This window comes from Wyeomyia smithii, chromosome 2, assembly GCF_029784165.1.
Source record: "Wyeomyia smithii strain HCP4-BCI-WySm-NY-G18 chromosome 2, ASM2978416v1, whole genome shotgun sequence".
Taxonomy (NCBI): Eukaryota; Metazoa; Arthropoda; class Insecta; order Diptera; family Culicidae; genus Wyeomyia; species Wyeomyia smithii.
The window spans coordinates 70,558,400-70,574,785 of record NC_073695.1 but is presented as its reverse complement, the minus strand read 5'-3'; the positions used below and the strand labels follow the sequence as shown (position 1 = coordinate 70,574,785).

At 37.5% G+C, this 16,386-nt stretch overlaps 1 protein-coding gene across 7 annotated transcripts in view; it reads right to left on the bottom strand.

The window, feature by feature from the left end:
• LOC129724969 (uncharacterized) overlaps nucleotides 1-16,386 on the bottom strand; it is a 299,807-nt gene that overhangs the window by 188,790 nt on the left and 94,631 nt on the right. For 3 of the 7 annotated variants that reach the window (XM_055680299.1, XM_055680300.1, XM_055680302.1), the window contains one exon: nucleotides 11,013-11,048. The exons of the other annotated variants lie outside the window; for them this stretch is intronic. The gene's annotated coding sequence lies outside the window, so the exon portion shown is untranslated. The remainder of the gene's footprint in view (nucleotides 1-11,012; nucleotides 11,049-16,386) is intronic. 7 annotated transcript variants of the gene reach the window in all.

Genomic DNA, 16,386 nt, shown 5'->3' with positions numbered 1-16,386 from the left:
AAATAGTCAAGACTCGGTTCAACTATTATGTTCTCCGAAGAATTTCACATACACTAGTGAAAAATCAACAGAAACAATTCTCATAAATTTAGTCCGAATGTTCTGGCCTGGCACTCTAGTTTGTATGTCAAGTCAACAGCTGCAGAACAGTATCCTTGTTTTTATCTTCATCCATTGAAACGACACGAGTAGATATAAACACCGAGCTTAGCCTCCGGGCTAAACCTTGTACCGAACAGACTCCATCGTAAATGCATGCCAACACTGCTTGCTCTTGGCCGTGAAAAGACAAGGTCTGATGATGCAAGAAAAGCAAAAGCATCGAGACGTTCATCTGCACTATCATGCAGGATATTTCACTGAATAGTTTTCAGATAGAACGCTTGCCAAGTAACATTAATTGTCTCATATTATTCCGACTACATATTTTCGGCCTACGGTCATAGTCTGAAGGTTGGGATGATTTCAGCCAAGGTTTGCCAATTAAAAATGATAGCGTCAAACATGAAGTTTGTAAGATTTTGAATATTCATGAGAACGACAGCGTTCTACTGTCTCAACAATTTTCCAGACTCACCCCTGTTCGTGTGTGGGCTTAAGCATCAGGAAGCACAACCGTAAAACCCAAGCGAGAGTCAAGAACAAGAAGCAGACTCAGAGTCAAGTTCCTTATAACAAGCGAAGTCTAATTTATGCAGTGCAGCTTTCCAGGTAAGAAAAATCCTCACTTTTCGTCCCGCTTTCTTTTCCTCTAGATTTGGATCTCTTCTGTACGGTAAAAGCCTTTTATCGACATCAGGGCTTTTTCTTCTAACGAGTCTTCCTGATGCTCCCCTATAGTGGTTTCATTCGAATGGTGCGGTGGTTTTTTGTTTTTTTTTGGTTACCCCAGCTTAGTTATTTGCCCCAATTTCTAGGTCGGGTCTGACTTTTTTATTGTTTCCGTTGTACCCCCTCCCCGAACTCTGCGCTTCGGATTCACATTGCACAGTATTGAAAGTTTTCAAGAGCAAACTGAAAATATGTGTTGGCAACATGAATAAGCACAGAGTGGAGGATAACCCGCATGAGGATTCGCCTCAAGGGTAAATAATTCACTGATGCAGTCGGAACAAACAGCCGGAGAAAATAAATAAGCATCGAACCGGGGCGGTGGTGGTTTATTAGCATGTAGGTTCGGAATAGATGTGCCTGCCATGGGTTTTATATATTTAGCACAAAAACCTGACCTACATGAAATACAGTAGCAGAATTGAAATTGAAAAGTTCGATTTATAGAATGCTTTTGTCGGGTAGCTTTTCGGGTTCAAATTAAAATGTGTGGTGCTTTAGTTCTCATCCCCGATGTTTGCACATCGTTCCACAATTTTAGCTGCACATAAACATAGTCAAACAATTCATTTCATCAGGAATTCCCACAGCTAGCATCAATCCCCCGGTGGTGATATTTTAGCTGTAGAAAGCAGTTTGAGATAAAGTTTTCTCAGTGCTTCGGAGCGCATACAGAAGGACTCGGCCAGATGGTAAAAGTCAAGCTTAAAGCTATAATGGTCTGACTGAAAGTATTCGCTGCATTCCGATCAACGCGGAATGTTTCGGAAGTCCGACAGACGATGGACGACATCGCCAAATATTAACAAGCTGATAAAAGTTTCTCTTCTCTTCGGATGGCAGCTGCTGGTGGAGCCCGCATGAAAACAACATCCGTAAGACCGAGAAAAATAATCAAATACAATGTTTAGCACACAGTTACTAGTGTAGCTTCCGGAGAAATAAGCCCGCGAGAACACATTTGTTGGGATCATTACAATTCCGTTTCTGAACCTCTGCTATTTGTTAGCAGTTGCTGAGCTTGTGGTACAGAAAATGGTTCTTTGTGGTATTATAGCGGAGCAATTTGATCTTTTATGGCTTTGTTTAGCTTTCACCCAAACTTGGTAAAAATTAAAAGTAATCTCTACAGAATGTATATTCTTTTTGTTTGATAAGAGCGGAAATAAAAAGCAATTTAGTACAAAAATTAAAATCATACTTTGATGATAGTGAAATTTTGTCACTTTTATCGTAAACCAAACCATTTATTGTTGGTGAAGAAAAACACGTCTGAGACGTTTCATGTTCTAATCCCGCTGGTTCTCAACCTTTTTTTGCCCACGTACGGCGATATTTTCCAAATCAATTGTACCCCCTGGCTTGGGATGTTCTCGTAGAGCGGGAGAGTAGTGATAGATCATGTTTTGGTAGTCTAGTTCAGGTTTCAAATTGAACTATGGTTTGTTTGATTGCTACAGTCATGTTTTAAGAGCAAGTTTGAACAACAAATTAAGAATTTTAATGAAAGAAATTGTGCGTATCCAGGTTGAGAACCGCTGTTCTTATCGACATTTCCGATTTGGCTGAACTCGTATACTAGGATATGTCAAACATTACCATTTTACTATTTATTATTAGCATTTCACTATTTATTTTTTACTATAAGTTTCCTAGTTTTTTAAGACATTTTCGAATGGAACTCAAGAAGTTTATTATTCAAAAAAATATTCAAAACGAACATAAAAATGTGAATGAGAGCTTTGACTAAAAAGAAATATACACTTTTTTTTTCAAATAAATGTTATTCAAAAACCGCATTTGCCTTTGCTTTTTATATGGTCGGCGTGCGACTAGATCGAACCAAGTACAATTGTTTAAAAAATTAAGTTATTCGCACCAGTGGATGTGAATATTTATTGATCTATTTTACATGAAAAAAAAAACAAACAAATTCATTCGATATTATTACCAAAAATCTCTGCAGCAGCTTGCAGGAAACATAAGGAGTGGTTAAACTTTGAACGCCGATTACTCGAAATCATGCTTTTAGTGCTTGGTTCGGTTTGGCTGCCGATATTGCGTATATTTTTTTTTTTAATCAAAGCTCTCATCTACATTTTTATGTTTGTTTTGAATATATTTTCAAATAATAAGCTTAATAATATGCGTCGTGTAGTACATGTTTTGCCCGAAGCGTATACGAGAAACGTCATCACTACACCTAAAGCATAAAGCCAGATGTTCAGATAGCCGTATAACTAGAGAATTCGCGTCGAATTCATGGAGGGTATGAGGTCATATTTTCTGAAAGATAGATTACACTGGTCGACAAAACAAAATGCTGCTTTAAAGCTCAAACCGGAAAAAAATGAAATATTATAGCTATTTAACATTTCCTGTGAATTTTAATGCCCCTCGCCATTTTAAAAACCCAACAAAAGCTTCCACCCGCTCTGACGCCCGTGCGTTAACCTTGCGTCTGCTTTCACTGTTGAATCGGTGGTTGACCATTCGACAATGTTCTGCGAAACGAATTTACTTGGAAATTTGACTCTAGAGCTTGATAGTGAAATTTTAGAAAAAAACTTTCTTCTACAAGTTTGGGCAACATTGATGTTCTACAATGATGTTCTACAATGTCGTAGTTCCGTCAGTTTTGTGTAACTTTGTAAAAGAAACCTTTTTTTCTATTCTTCAAAGTAATTGATTTAGAGCTGTTTTACTAAATCACAAAATGAAAACAACAGATGCGGCCCTGGAGCTCAAACTGGAAAAAGATGAATGATATTTAACCATTCCTCTGAACTTTGGGTACTCCTAGCCATTTAAAAAACGCACCAAAAGCTCCAACCCACCCCAACGCGAACGTTATCAGTGCGTCTCCTTTCACTGTTAAATCAATGGAGGCGCCGGACAACCATTCTAGGAATCGAGTTTAGGGGAAATTGCTGTACACTTGAGTTAAATTGTAGATTTCAACTTGATCTATGAGGCTTTTTCATATAAGTTTCTCAAAAAACTCAAAACAAAATAGATAGAAGAAAAAGATTGTTTCTTTTTAAACCAAACAATGTTGTTTCCGTGCTTATAATTCGTAACGACGAAAACTGTTCATTCTCACCTTATTATGACTTATGAATTAGAAAGTAGCTCTTAATCGCTTGAAAGATAGAAACAACTTTTTCGACAAATCAACATTGTAGAGCAATCTTCAATTCTATCTGCAAAGATACAAAAGCTAGACATCTGGCTTCATAGAAAATTTTGGCAGGAAGGGCAGGTGCGCAGAGGAGCGGCACCATCGTCACTAAGTCTCACAGGCTTCTGGGCTTTGCGGACGACATTGATATAGTTGGTATTAACCGTAGAGCAGTTGAGGAGGCCTTTACGGCTCTCAAAAGGGAAGCTGCGAGAATTGGACTCACCATAAACACTGCCAAAACGAAGTATATGGTGGCTGGCAGAGAGCGTGGTAGTTCAACGGGTGTTGGTGCTGCGGTGGAGATGGATGGGGATACTTTCGAAGTGGTCGACGAATTTATTTATCTTGGTACTCTCGTGACATGTGACAACGAGGTGAGCCGCGAGGTGAAGAGGTGGATTGCGGCGGCGAATAGGGCTTATTACGGATTGCGTAGCCAGTTTAGGTCCCGTAGCCTACAGATCCGTACAAAATTTGCGCTTTATGGGACTCTGATCCTCCCGGTGGCGCTCTACGGACATGAATCGTGGACGTGGAAGGAGGCCGATCGACGAGCGCTTGAGGTCTTCGAGCGTAGAATCCTGCGATCAATACTCGGAGGCAAACTAGAGAACGGGGTGTGGCGCAGGCGCATGAATCATGAGCTGTACGAAGTATACAAACACGCTGATATTGTCAAGCTGATGAAACACGGCAGGTTACACTGGGCTGGCCATGTAGCACGGATGGCGGATGAGCGACCGGCAAAGATAATATTTGGCAGAGAACCGGATAGAGGCCGACGACTTCGAGGCAGACCGTGCACGCGCTGGATGTGTGCTGTCGACGAGGATGCCAGAGCAGCAGGAGAAAGGGGAGACTGAGAGTAGCAGCCCAAGACCGAGTTTTGTGGAGACGTATTCTGGATTCGGCATAGGATCTTAATGATCTGTCGCCATAAAAGTAAAGTAGGTAAAATTAACCGCGTTATCATATGTAGCAACTTTGTGGAAGAAAGTTTTTCATTAGAATATTACTATCGGGCACTAGATCCAAATTCCTCCCTAAGCTCATTTCCTAGAATGCTGTACAATGGTTATTTGGTGTCTCCATCGATTCAACAGTGAGAGGAGGCGCACGGTTAACGTTCGCGTTGTAGCGGGTGAGAGTTTCTGACTCGTTTTTGAAAAGATTTGGGGCACCAAAATTTACAGGAATGTAGTTTTCTTCCTATGATTTAAAAAAAAAATAAAACAAATTCGGTTATTTTAGAAGGAATGGAGATACAACCGGAATTATTGGTATGGAGGTGGTTCAGCTTCTTCGATCTTGAAAATCAAACGACTAAATTATGTTTATCCTTAGGTTTCAACCTTTGTTTTAGGCCTATACTTTAAATTACAATTAATACAAGTAGCTACTAACAACCAGCAAAAAGGCATGGGCTTACACTCTAGGCTGTGGTTTTTGTGTACTAACACAGCTTCATAATAGTCAGACGGTAAACCTCATTCTACGGCTCAAGATGGACCTATTTAGAAAAATATATACGGTTGGATTAGCACAAACATGAATGAAACGGGTATATAAATAAAAAAAAGAAAACACATAGGTACATAACTTGAGAAAAATCACTTCGGCAGAAAACTGATCATCCTCTTATTATAAACTGTAACGGACAATCCAAAATGGAGTGAGAGGCTTTGCGGTGAATTGTACTATGAATCTGAAATACTAGCATTTGTCGCACTATCTGTTGGTCTATATTCTACTGGTTGTTAGTACTTGTTTTAATTGTACTTTACATTATAGTAACCTTTGAAACAGGCCTAAACTAAAGGTCGAAACGTGAAGATAAACTTAATTTAGTTGTTTGATTCCCAAGACCAAGAAAGCCGAACCACCTCTATATGTTATTTTGAAAGTTTGAAAAAAACTCTCTTCTACAAAGTTGCGCAAAATAGATGGGACTAAAACATTGTAGAATCTTTTTCTATAATGATATGACCAAAGTTAGAGGCTGGATTTTACCGAAATTTTATTCTCGCTTATTTACCGCCGGTCTAGTTCCGCCACTGTTATTGTGCCAATCACCGACGCCCGAGGAGGCGACTCCACCCGGGACCCTAACTCACGACCCGTTGATTAACGAACCGGCGCCAACGGCTTTACTTCCTCATGCGATGGAAGGCGTGATCCCAGAGATTTTTCGCCTCAGAAAATCTCCCGGTGTCGGCTAGGATTGAATCTAGACCAGTTGGGTTGGTTGTGAGTGGATCACGTCACCTCACAACCATCGACACCTATGTCGGCGGTGGGATTCGAACCCAGGCGTCGAGCGTAGTTGGCGGAGACGTTACCAACCACGCTAGGCCCCCGCTCTACCGAAAATTTGAATCACCTTAATTTACGATCACAGGGAAATGTGCGCTTTATCATATGACTCTATTTTCTAGGAAGTTGTCCTCTAGAACATTACTGTAGAGCTCTAGATCCGAAATTCCTACTGAACTCGTTCCCTAGAACACTGTCGAACGGTTAACCAAGCGTCTCCATCGATTCAACAGTGAAAGGAGGCGCACGGTTAACGTTCGCGTTGGAGTGGGTGAGAGTTTTGTCGCAGTTTTAAAATGGCTAGAAGCACCAAAATTCACAGGAATGGTTCAATAGTTATAATATTTTTCCGGTTTGAGCTACAGGGCCGCACCTGTGTTGACCAGTGTTATCAACGCGATATAGCTTTCGGTATAAAGAGGAGTGGCGTGCCGTTAACGTGGTTACAACTTTCACAACTTTTGTAATATTAAGTAGTCCCTGAGATAAATCAATGGAAGTCACGTTTCAGTAGTTTCATAATGACTTCATAAAAAGTTGTCCGAATATTCGAGTTTGTTTTAATTGAAGCATAGGTGGGATCCTCCTATGCACTTTATTTCCTACATCATTAAACGGAATAAGCTTGTATCGCGCGTTATTATTAACCCGTGACTCGAGCTCAGCACATTGTTTATCAAAACGAACACTGCTGCAAATCCTGTCCTTTTCTCCAACATAACAGTGATTTCTCTCGGAAATGCAGAGGTATTTTCGGCTTCCAATAAAATGAGTGTCATGCCAAAATATTCCTATACAAACTCCTTCATCGACCTGCATTCCGATGCGGCCGGCCCTGGTATTGCCTAATAAAAAGATTATGGTCGCCGGTTTTACAGATTAAGGATGCATGTTAGTTGGTTCTCTGTGTAATTACAGCTAATCTAGCAATAACGGAGTAGCAACCGCAAGACGTTTCGTCAGGAATACTACACCAATCGTAAAGTAAATTTAGCATAACGGAGATCTTCCGTCGAATGCGTTCGCTGGGAGAACGCCGACAGAAAATCTCGATCACACGCTGGCCACAGATATACTGTGTGTGAGGAGAAGCCTTTGTTCAGTCACCAAAATTATCAATTGAGTTTTAGAAGCATTGGGAGAGATATCTCACTTTTAAAAGTAGGGAGAAAAAGTATCTAAACCTTTCTGCAATCGACTGCATATGACACGAAGACTTTTTCCTTCAACGGAAATACAATCTTGGAGGCAAATCAGGAAGACCGGAAGTAAATATGTTGTACAGGACTCGACCCAAGACTGAACCTTGAGGCACACCTGTTCTGACGGGAAATCTATCATATTTCGAATTCTGATAGACAACCTGGAGAGTTCGATCAGTTAGATAATTTTTTAAAATTTTGATTAGAATAATTGGAAAATTAAAAATTAGCAACTCGTGCTATCAAACCTTTATGCCAAACACTGTCGAATGCTTTTTCTATGTCTAAAAGCGCAGCTCCAGCGGAATAACCTTCAGATTTGATAGTTCGTATCATATTAGTAACTCTGAGCAATTGATGAATAGTGAAATGCCCATGGCGAAATCCAAACTGTATATCTGCAAAAATTGAATTTTCATTGATGTGTGACATGATCCTGTTAAGAATAATTCTCTCAAACAGCTTACTTATCGAAGACAGCAAACTGATTGGTCGATAACTTGAAACCTCAGCTGGATTCTTATGCGGTTTTAAAATAAGAGTAATTTTGCATTTTTGCATAATTTGGGAAAATAAGCAATTTTGAAACTTTACTAAAAATTTCATTGTGCTCTCAGGGAGATGTTTGATTAATATGTTAAAGATTCCATCGTCACCAGGTGCTTTCATATTTTTGAAATTTTTATTAAGGCTGATACAAATTTCGAATTCTTTTTATGTCCAAGGTTATCAAAGTTAGCAAAGGGGGTGGCAAAAAATAAATAACGCTTGTAACTTGCACTCAAATAAATGTTGAAAAATAACACTTTATTATTATTAGTATTTATTTCGCTTGCCTTTCGACGACACTCTTGCCGTCACCTGACTTGTTTATTGCTAAATAAAGCATTTATGCTGTCGGAAAACCAATGAAATGAACAAAACGGTTTGAGCTTTTTTTTTCTTCCCCTTCCAATAATCAAGATTTTTGAAGGGGGGGGGGGGGGGTGACATAAAATGAAAATAAAATTTGTAACGGCCTAATTAATTTAATCTCATTCAACTTAGTTTCAATTATTTCTGCAGATAAAAAATTCTGGAAATGGTATGGTGTGATCAATTCACTACATACATGACTTTCGTCTGTGAGTACCAAATTGATTGTTGATGGATTTCTCACAGAATAAGAACATGTAGGATTATTCGGAGACAAAAATGAACAGTATCCTGAGAAACAATCATTGAATAAAATTCTGTCATATGAATTACTTTGAGAATTATTCCATGTTCGATGTTTAGCCTTAAAATCGCCGATTATAAAAAATTTTGAACGATTTCTGGTGAGTTTTTGTAAATCAACTTTAAAATAATTTTTGTGCTCGCGTGTGCATTGAAATGGTAAATATGCTGCGGCAATAAATAAGATCCCAAGCTCAGTTTGAACTTCAATTCCCAAAGTTTCAAAAACATTCGTCTCAAGATGAAGAAGACGAACATCAGACTGAAAGCTGAATCCAGACGAATTGACCTGCTGGGCCTTCACAAACGACATGGCTGACGAACTGCAGCCATGAACCAAATGGAGACGAGTCGTCTCAGACGACTTTTTCAAACAGCAAGGGACCCTTTGGCCTGGAGCTGACTGGTAAGGTAAGGTTGTTGATCGAGGTCTCTTGAGAACAAGACACAATAGTAGAGGGTGATACAATATCGAGCTCTGGCAACGTACCTTTCCAGTAGTTCAACCAAATCAAACACCATGCCGGAGTCTTCGGAGATTGCGGGTTTGAAAATTCTAACATGTAGAGATGAAAAAATTAAAATGCTTTAGATTAATAGTAGGAAAATATCTAAGTTCGGTGGTAACAGTGAGAAAATGAAAAAAAAACGCATCAAAGCCGATTAAAATGAAATTTCAGCAAAAAAAATATATTTTATTTATTGGAAATTGAAAAGAAGAACGGTAAAAATTAAATATTTAGGTTTTAGTATTTTGTAGTATTGCACTAGACCAGTTATTTAAATTATGTATTTTTTTTAATAAAATTGAAATTAAAATAAAATTAATTATGGTGTCGAACGTCTTCGTCAGTGGTTTTCTTCGGCAGATTTTTGCATAAGATTGCTGCAGAAAACCTGCCAAAGAAAATCACTGAAGACATTCGATACCCTATCTAAAAAATTTTTAAAAAATCTATTTTTTCAACTACAAAAGATTACCTAAACAATGAAACCGGTCCGATCATAAAGAAATCATAAAAAAGGTTATAATTTTATGAGCTTCTCAAAAATGATCCGTGTTCCAATAAAACAAATAGCACAAAATGGCATCTTTTGCCTATAGAAACGTCTATGCAAAGTTTCAGCCAAATCAAAAATGACAATTTAAAACAATATTAAAACTGGGACATTTTTTGTGGAACTGTTCAGTATGCATTCAAAGCGTTTTCCTGATAATATTTTGCTGAAACTAGTATTGTTTGCATCCACTTTGGAACCGCTCGCTGATTGGTTGAAATTGAAACCCCCGAGTGCGTTAAATTGTACCATCAGGCTCAATGTTTTGGTTTTACCAGTGTTGCTGGATGGTATGTTTTCGTTGTTTTGATAGTTTATAAACAATTCCACCTGTTGTTATTGGATTGGATTAAATTTGGAATATACCTGTTTGCACATACATCTCCCGTGTGGAAAGTGCAGATTGGAGGAAAGTTGAGATTGGTCATTGAATGAACCATAATCATTAATTGATGGCATATTCGATTTTAGGGGTGTTAAGAACAGACCTGACGGAAACCCTGAAGCAGGAAATCAGTAGCAAGATGAATTGTACATAATGTTTTAGGAAACAAGCATCAAAAACATTCAAGTATTTTCTGTGTGAATGGCATCGCAATCCAAAAAAAAATATAACAGCAATCATGCTGGTGGGGAATAAAGAACAGTAGGAAGCCATTTGTCTTTCATTTGGTTTAAACGAGTTTATCAAGATAAATAGAAATTTTGTTTCGAATTTGTTATGTGTTGTGTTGACATTCATACCCAATAAAAATTTAACTTTGCCCAACACTAAGAGCACCGACGATGTTTCAATGGAAATTGCGACATCGTTTTTTTTTTCTTTTGTTTTTGTTATTTATCCTTTTTGATTCTATGAGCCCTTAATTGCTGCGGCACATGAGCCGTTTAGGAATAAATCAAAAAAGTGTCGCTTCTGTAGACACGAATTTATGAACAACGAAATTTCTGGTAATTTTACGATCATAATAATAGATATTTGCGCAGGTGTTCTTTGATATGCACTTTGATGGAACTCATGGTAGCCGAATGTTCTTCTAGGTTTCATTTAACCATAATTTATTATCAAGTCTGAAGTGCAACCCAACTTTTATGACACCATCAAATTTCATCAAATGACACCATCTAAATTTCGTTCAATTTCTCTTGTTATTGTGTTACACCGAACTATCTTTAAGATTTTTAGTAGAGCTAGGAATACTTACTTAAAGCATTGTAAAGTTTTAAACGTCATTCCTCACCTGGAAATGAAAAAAAATATTTTTTTTAGAGATAAATTGGTGATTCAATTTGGAATCACTAACACCGAATCTACTTTTCAAGTGGTGCGCGTAATTTAATGAGCGGTATTTAAAGACGGAGCGAAACCGGCTTCCTGAATAAACAGTTTTGTTCTTTTTGTATGTGTATGATTCTGCTCAGTTCAAAATACAGAAAATTCATCTGTTAAAAGCTCTAGAAGTAGCATTCGTTCAATGGCCTCCCATCTGTCCATACCTACCAATCCCTCTAATCGACTTGTTTCGAAACTTAAACAGCAAAAATCTTCCCCACAAATTGAATTAGTTAAAAAGCAACCCATTGTACAGTTTCATTGGCAGTGGTAAAGTTTGTCTCAAAGCGAATCTGTACTCCCAAAAACCGGTTCGCCCCCGATCCCTCTACCTTCCTCTCGGGAGAAGCTGGTTGTGATTTTACCCAATAGTTTATTATTTCACCGGAAAGGGTTTTTCCGGTTAGTTACACTGCTGCCGGCAATCTTGGTCGAAGACAAACATCGGACCGAACCGAAACGAACCGGACCGGACCGGCGAGTTCGCCATTGCAAGTTCCAATTTACTCGAAAGGTTGTGAATTGCGTTCGACCTTTTGCGGACCCAGCTGAAGCGGAATGATCTCCAATTTGCCACACCATTGCATTTGTTTTGCATACGAACCGAACCGAGCAGTCCGTGTAGAGCATGCGGTGGTCCGGAAACGGGTCGAACGCAATAACAAGGACACACGTGAAAGTTCTCTCCAAATGATTCGCAATTCCTCTTGGTTACCGGATGTGTTTGTGGATGTGTGTGAGTGTGTTTTGCTAACACACGGTGAAGGCAGAAATGGATTACCATCTCTATATGGAATAACTTTTCTCCACCTCAGGATTTTCCATTCGTTTTGTTTTTTTTTGCCACCTTCCCAGGCGTTCCAACTTTAGACATAAAGCCCAGTAACTTACATTGGAATCAGCGCAATGGTTTTGTGAATTGAACAGAGCGAAAAAGCTCATAAATTTCTTACTGAGAAGAATAGGTAGAAAAGTTGTGCAGGAAAATTTATTTTCCTTTATATGGGTGTTTCCTTTGGTTCCAGGCTGCACATCCGGCCTGATAGTTTTCCGATGTGCCCACTGTTGGCTGGTGAACTACTGATCCACATTTGAAAAGATGCGAATTAAGTTTGGCGCGCTTCACCGCACACCCGGAGAAAAGGCAAACTGTTATAAATTGAGCTAGTTACGGCTTTGTTTCGTCGTTAGTCATGGTTTGTTTCGAAGCAGTAAATTGGCGAAAGAAAAATGTACGTAGGATTATTTTGGGAACGCGATTTCTCCAGCTGCGAGTTTTTTGTTGTTGCAAATTTGTGGCAAACAATATTTTGCAGTGTTGCTAGAACCTAGCTACTACAAGTCTTACACAACATTAGAAAAACGTAAAGATACTATTTAATGTTCCTAAATATTTAATTTATATTAATATTCAAAAACAATAGTTTATATTATTATATCTACTATACATCTATTATACATATGTAAGATATATATCTTCAAACACAAAGTTTTCTAGAGAAAAAAGCAGAAATTGAGCATTCCAAATTTTGCGATCTTTCAAAACCATTGATCGATATTTCAACCGACCACGATGCAGTCGAAACCAAACTAGTCTTGGGAACCGTTAAGTTGTTCAGCTGGATTGTTTATCGGAACCATATTTCGAATGAACGACAGCAGAAACGTGTCATGGCGGAAAGTGACCAAAGGCTGCGAAACACGTTTTTGCGCATCGACCTTTCGAGTGGATTGGCATCGACAAAAGATTTACTGAGCAAAATCGCGCCAAATCACCGATGGTCGAATATCGACCATTTTTGATTTGAATGAAACTTTGCACACGTATTTGGCTCAGCAAACTGAGCATTTTCCACAGATGGAGCGATTTTTTACACCCATGAGTTACATTCTAAAAGGGCGTATGCATTTTGGCATAGGTTTTATTCGAAGCATTGTAGCCCAGAAACCGTTGGTTGTTTAGAAAAACTGTCTGAGAATGAGTTGTAGGGAATTAAAAATGCACTATAAAAAAAATATACACTGTACAAAAAAAAATTTTTTTTGACCAAAAAAAAATCAAAAATAAACATTAAATTTCAATTTAAAAAAAAAGAGTTGAATTTTTTTTAATTTTTTTTTAAAGAAACTTGACGTTAATACGCAACTTTTAAAAAAAGTCCAGGATGGAGAAATGAAAAGTAAATTTTTTATGGTAGATCAATTTTTTTATGAAAATTCTAATTCAAACATTTTTCAAAATATTTGTATTCTGATGATTTTAAAAGATGCAGAGATTCATTTTGAATCAAAAAGCTCCAGGTAGTAAACATTCTAAAGGCATCGGTTTTCGAGTTATTTTGAATTTAAGCTCGAAAAATTATTAATATTTCGGAAAACACACGTTTTTCTTAATTTGTCCATGTTTCTCCAGCAAAAACCATACGTTCATTGGAATGCTTGATCAAAAATATACAATTCATTCCTTGACAACAAAACGATTGGATAAATAACTCAAGCGCTAAACCTTATGCTACCTTCACGTTCCCCCTTGCCGAATGTTTTATAAAAAAATATGTTTGTCGTGCAACACTACCTACTTGTTTACTAATAATAACTGTTTGTAAAGTACGCAACCAATAACTACCGGGTTACCTATAATATCTGTTTTCGTATATAAATACGATTGCACTACTCCAGATGTGTTAGTAACAGTTTGCATTTTGTGAAGATGAATAAAGTGAAAATGGAATACACCAAGCTCAAATGCTGTAAACCCTCTCCTGATCATCGGTGCTCATCAAGCTTACGCAAATTAAACGAAAACGTTATTGCAAAATTAAAAATATTGAACAGTCAAGCTCATTTTAATACGTCTTTATCAATTTGTGATTCGTGTAGTTATTGGAATGATAGTCAAGTCACCATTCATCCCTTCGTTGTTTACTATTCAGAATCTGGAACACTTAAGAATATAAGCTCCATCATAATATCGGAAGTACTTCATCATGATACTGTTGCGGTTCAGGTGTTCATTGCAAAATTAATTAGTTTTTTGAAAACAACAATAGAGTTGAAAAAAGCGATATTAATGTCTGATGGAGCTGCCTCACAATATAAAAATAGAAAAAACTTTGCAAGTCTTTGCAAGTTCAAAACAAAATATAACGTCGATGCAGAATGGCATTTTTTGCGACTTCTCATGTTAAAGGCCCATGCGATGCAATTGGTGGCATATTGAAACGAATGGCAGGAAATGCAAGTTTAGCTAAAGAACATGAACATCCCATTACAAGCGCAAAAGACTTGTATGATTGGTCTAATCATAAAAATTCATCAAAAATGTCATTTAGTTGGGTATCATATGAAGAATATGAACAAGGAGTAACAGAATGGAGCAATATTTTCAAAAAATCTATAATAATAGCTGCCATACAAAAGTATTACTCTTTTGTTCCGATTTCAGAAAATAAGATTCAAACGAAGCTGTTTTCAAAAGATGACGAATCATTTACTTATGATGTATATAAAATATAAGGTGAAACTAGTTCTGTAAAGTATCTATGTCATAAAAAAATATGTTCCTAAGATAATAAAACTCGAAAATAAATATTTGATTCTTATATATGTTTATATCACTTAGAACATTTAACTCTTTTCTTGAGAACCGTTCGCCCAATCGTTCTGTTGTCAAAGAATGAATTGTATATTTTTGATCAAGCATTCCAATGAACGTATGGTTTTTGCTGGAGAACCATTGACAAATTAGGAAAAACGTGTATTTTCCTAAATAATTATAATTTTTCGAGCTTAAATTAGAAATAACTTGAAAACCAATGCCTTTAGAATGTTTACTACCAAAAGCTTTTTGATTCAAAATGACTCTCTGCATCTTTTAAAATTATCAGAATACAAATATTTTGAAAAATGTTTGAATTAGAATTTTCATAAAAAAATTAATCTACCATAAAAAAAATATTTTTCATTTCTCCATCCAGGACTTTTTTTAAAAGTTGCGTATTGACGTGAAGTTTCTTTAAAACAAAATAAAAAAAAATTCAACTCTTATTTTTAAATTGAAATTTAATGTTTATTTATATTTTTTTTTGGTCAAAAAAAGGTTTCATTCAAATCAAAAATGGTCGATTAAATTTTCGCGTATTTCCAGGCGATTTGAAATGATTTTGCTCTACTGTGTTTACCGAAGAAAAAAAAACTACACTTCAGTTGGAAGCGTGCTCATTTATTAAAATCACAGTCGTGAATGACATAACGACATTACGAATAAAAACCGCTCAACTTTTGTCTCAGTTTGATGGACAGGGAGTCGTGAAAATCCATGTTTACCCTGTCAGTTGTTCTTAACTTCTACGGAAAATGGTCGCCGAGCGATAGCATCCGAAAGTTTTGTTTTCGTGCAATTATCTCGATTATTTGCACCCCAGATCCCTTCGCTTCGGTGTATAACAACGGTAAGGACGACGGTTGCCGGTCCCCGTTGAAAGATAACAAAACTTGTCAACCCAGCCTGTCTGGGGAAAGTTTAATTCCTGAATTTGCCCAGTCGAGTAACGGTTACCAGTATAATTAAAAATAGATTAATGAGTTGTCCTTTCTCAGCTAGCGTTTCTCCAAGAAGGGACCACTTCGTTTCAATAAATTTCTAGAACATTTTGCGGGATTATGCTTACGTAAATAAATTAATTGCCACATGGGGCGAATTTGATGCTTCCAACCATTCAGCTCTTAAATGCATGTAGCTCGTGCGCAGCATGAAGGGAGTCGTTTCAGTTTGAGTTTCATTCCAGCGGATTTTGATATGTCGTGAAAGTGAAATCACAGTTTGACTAACTTTTCGTTTGTATTAGGAACCTACGTGGCTGTCATTTTCCTCGAATGTTCTTAGAATAGGTGTTTGCGAAAAATTCCAAAATATTTTGTTACCTTGCCAATCGAATACAATCGTGGTGCTGATCTCGAGAAACGTGAAACACTTTGTTTTCCTCTAGCCCTGAATAAATTCCAAACTCGACCCAAAAGCCTTTAACCGCATCCGTTTCTAATAAATATTCATAACGGCTATCATGCTTGTGCCAAAATGCATTTGGGATCTTTCCTCTACCGACCGACTCGACTGGTAACCGAGCAGTAGCTGTGCTTCAATGGCCGCAGTAAAGCTCAAAAAACGATTAATAATCCAACATGCAAAGCTTGATAGCAACAACATCAGCAGCAGGGTCAGCCAAAAGTTTCTATTCCCACAGAAG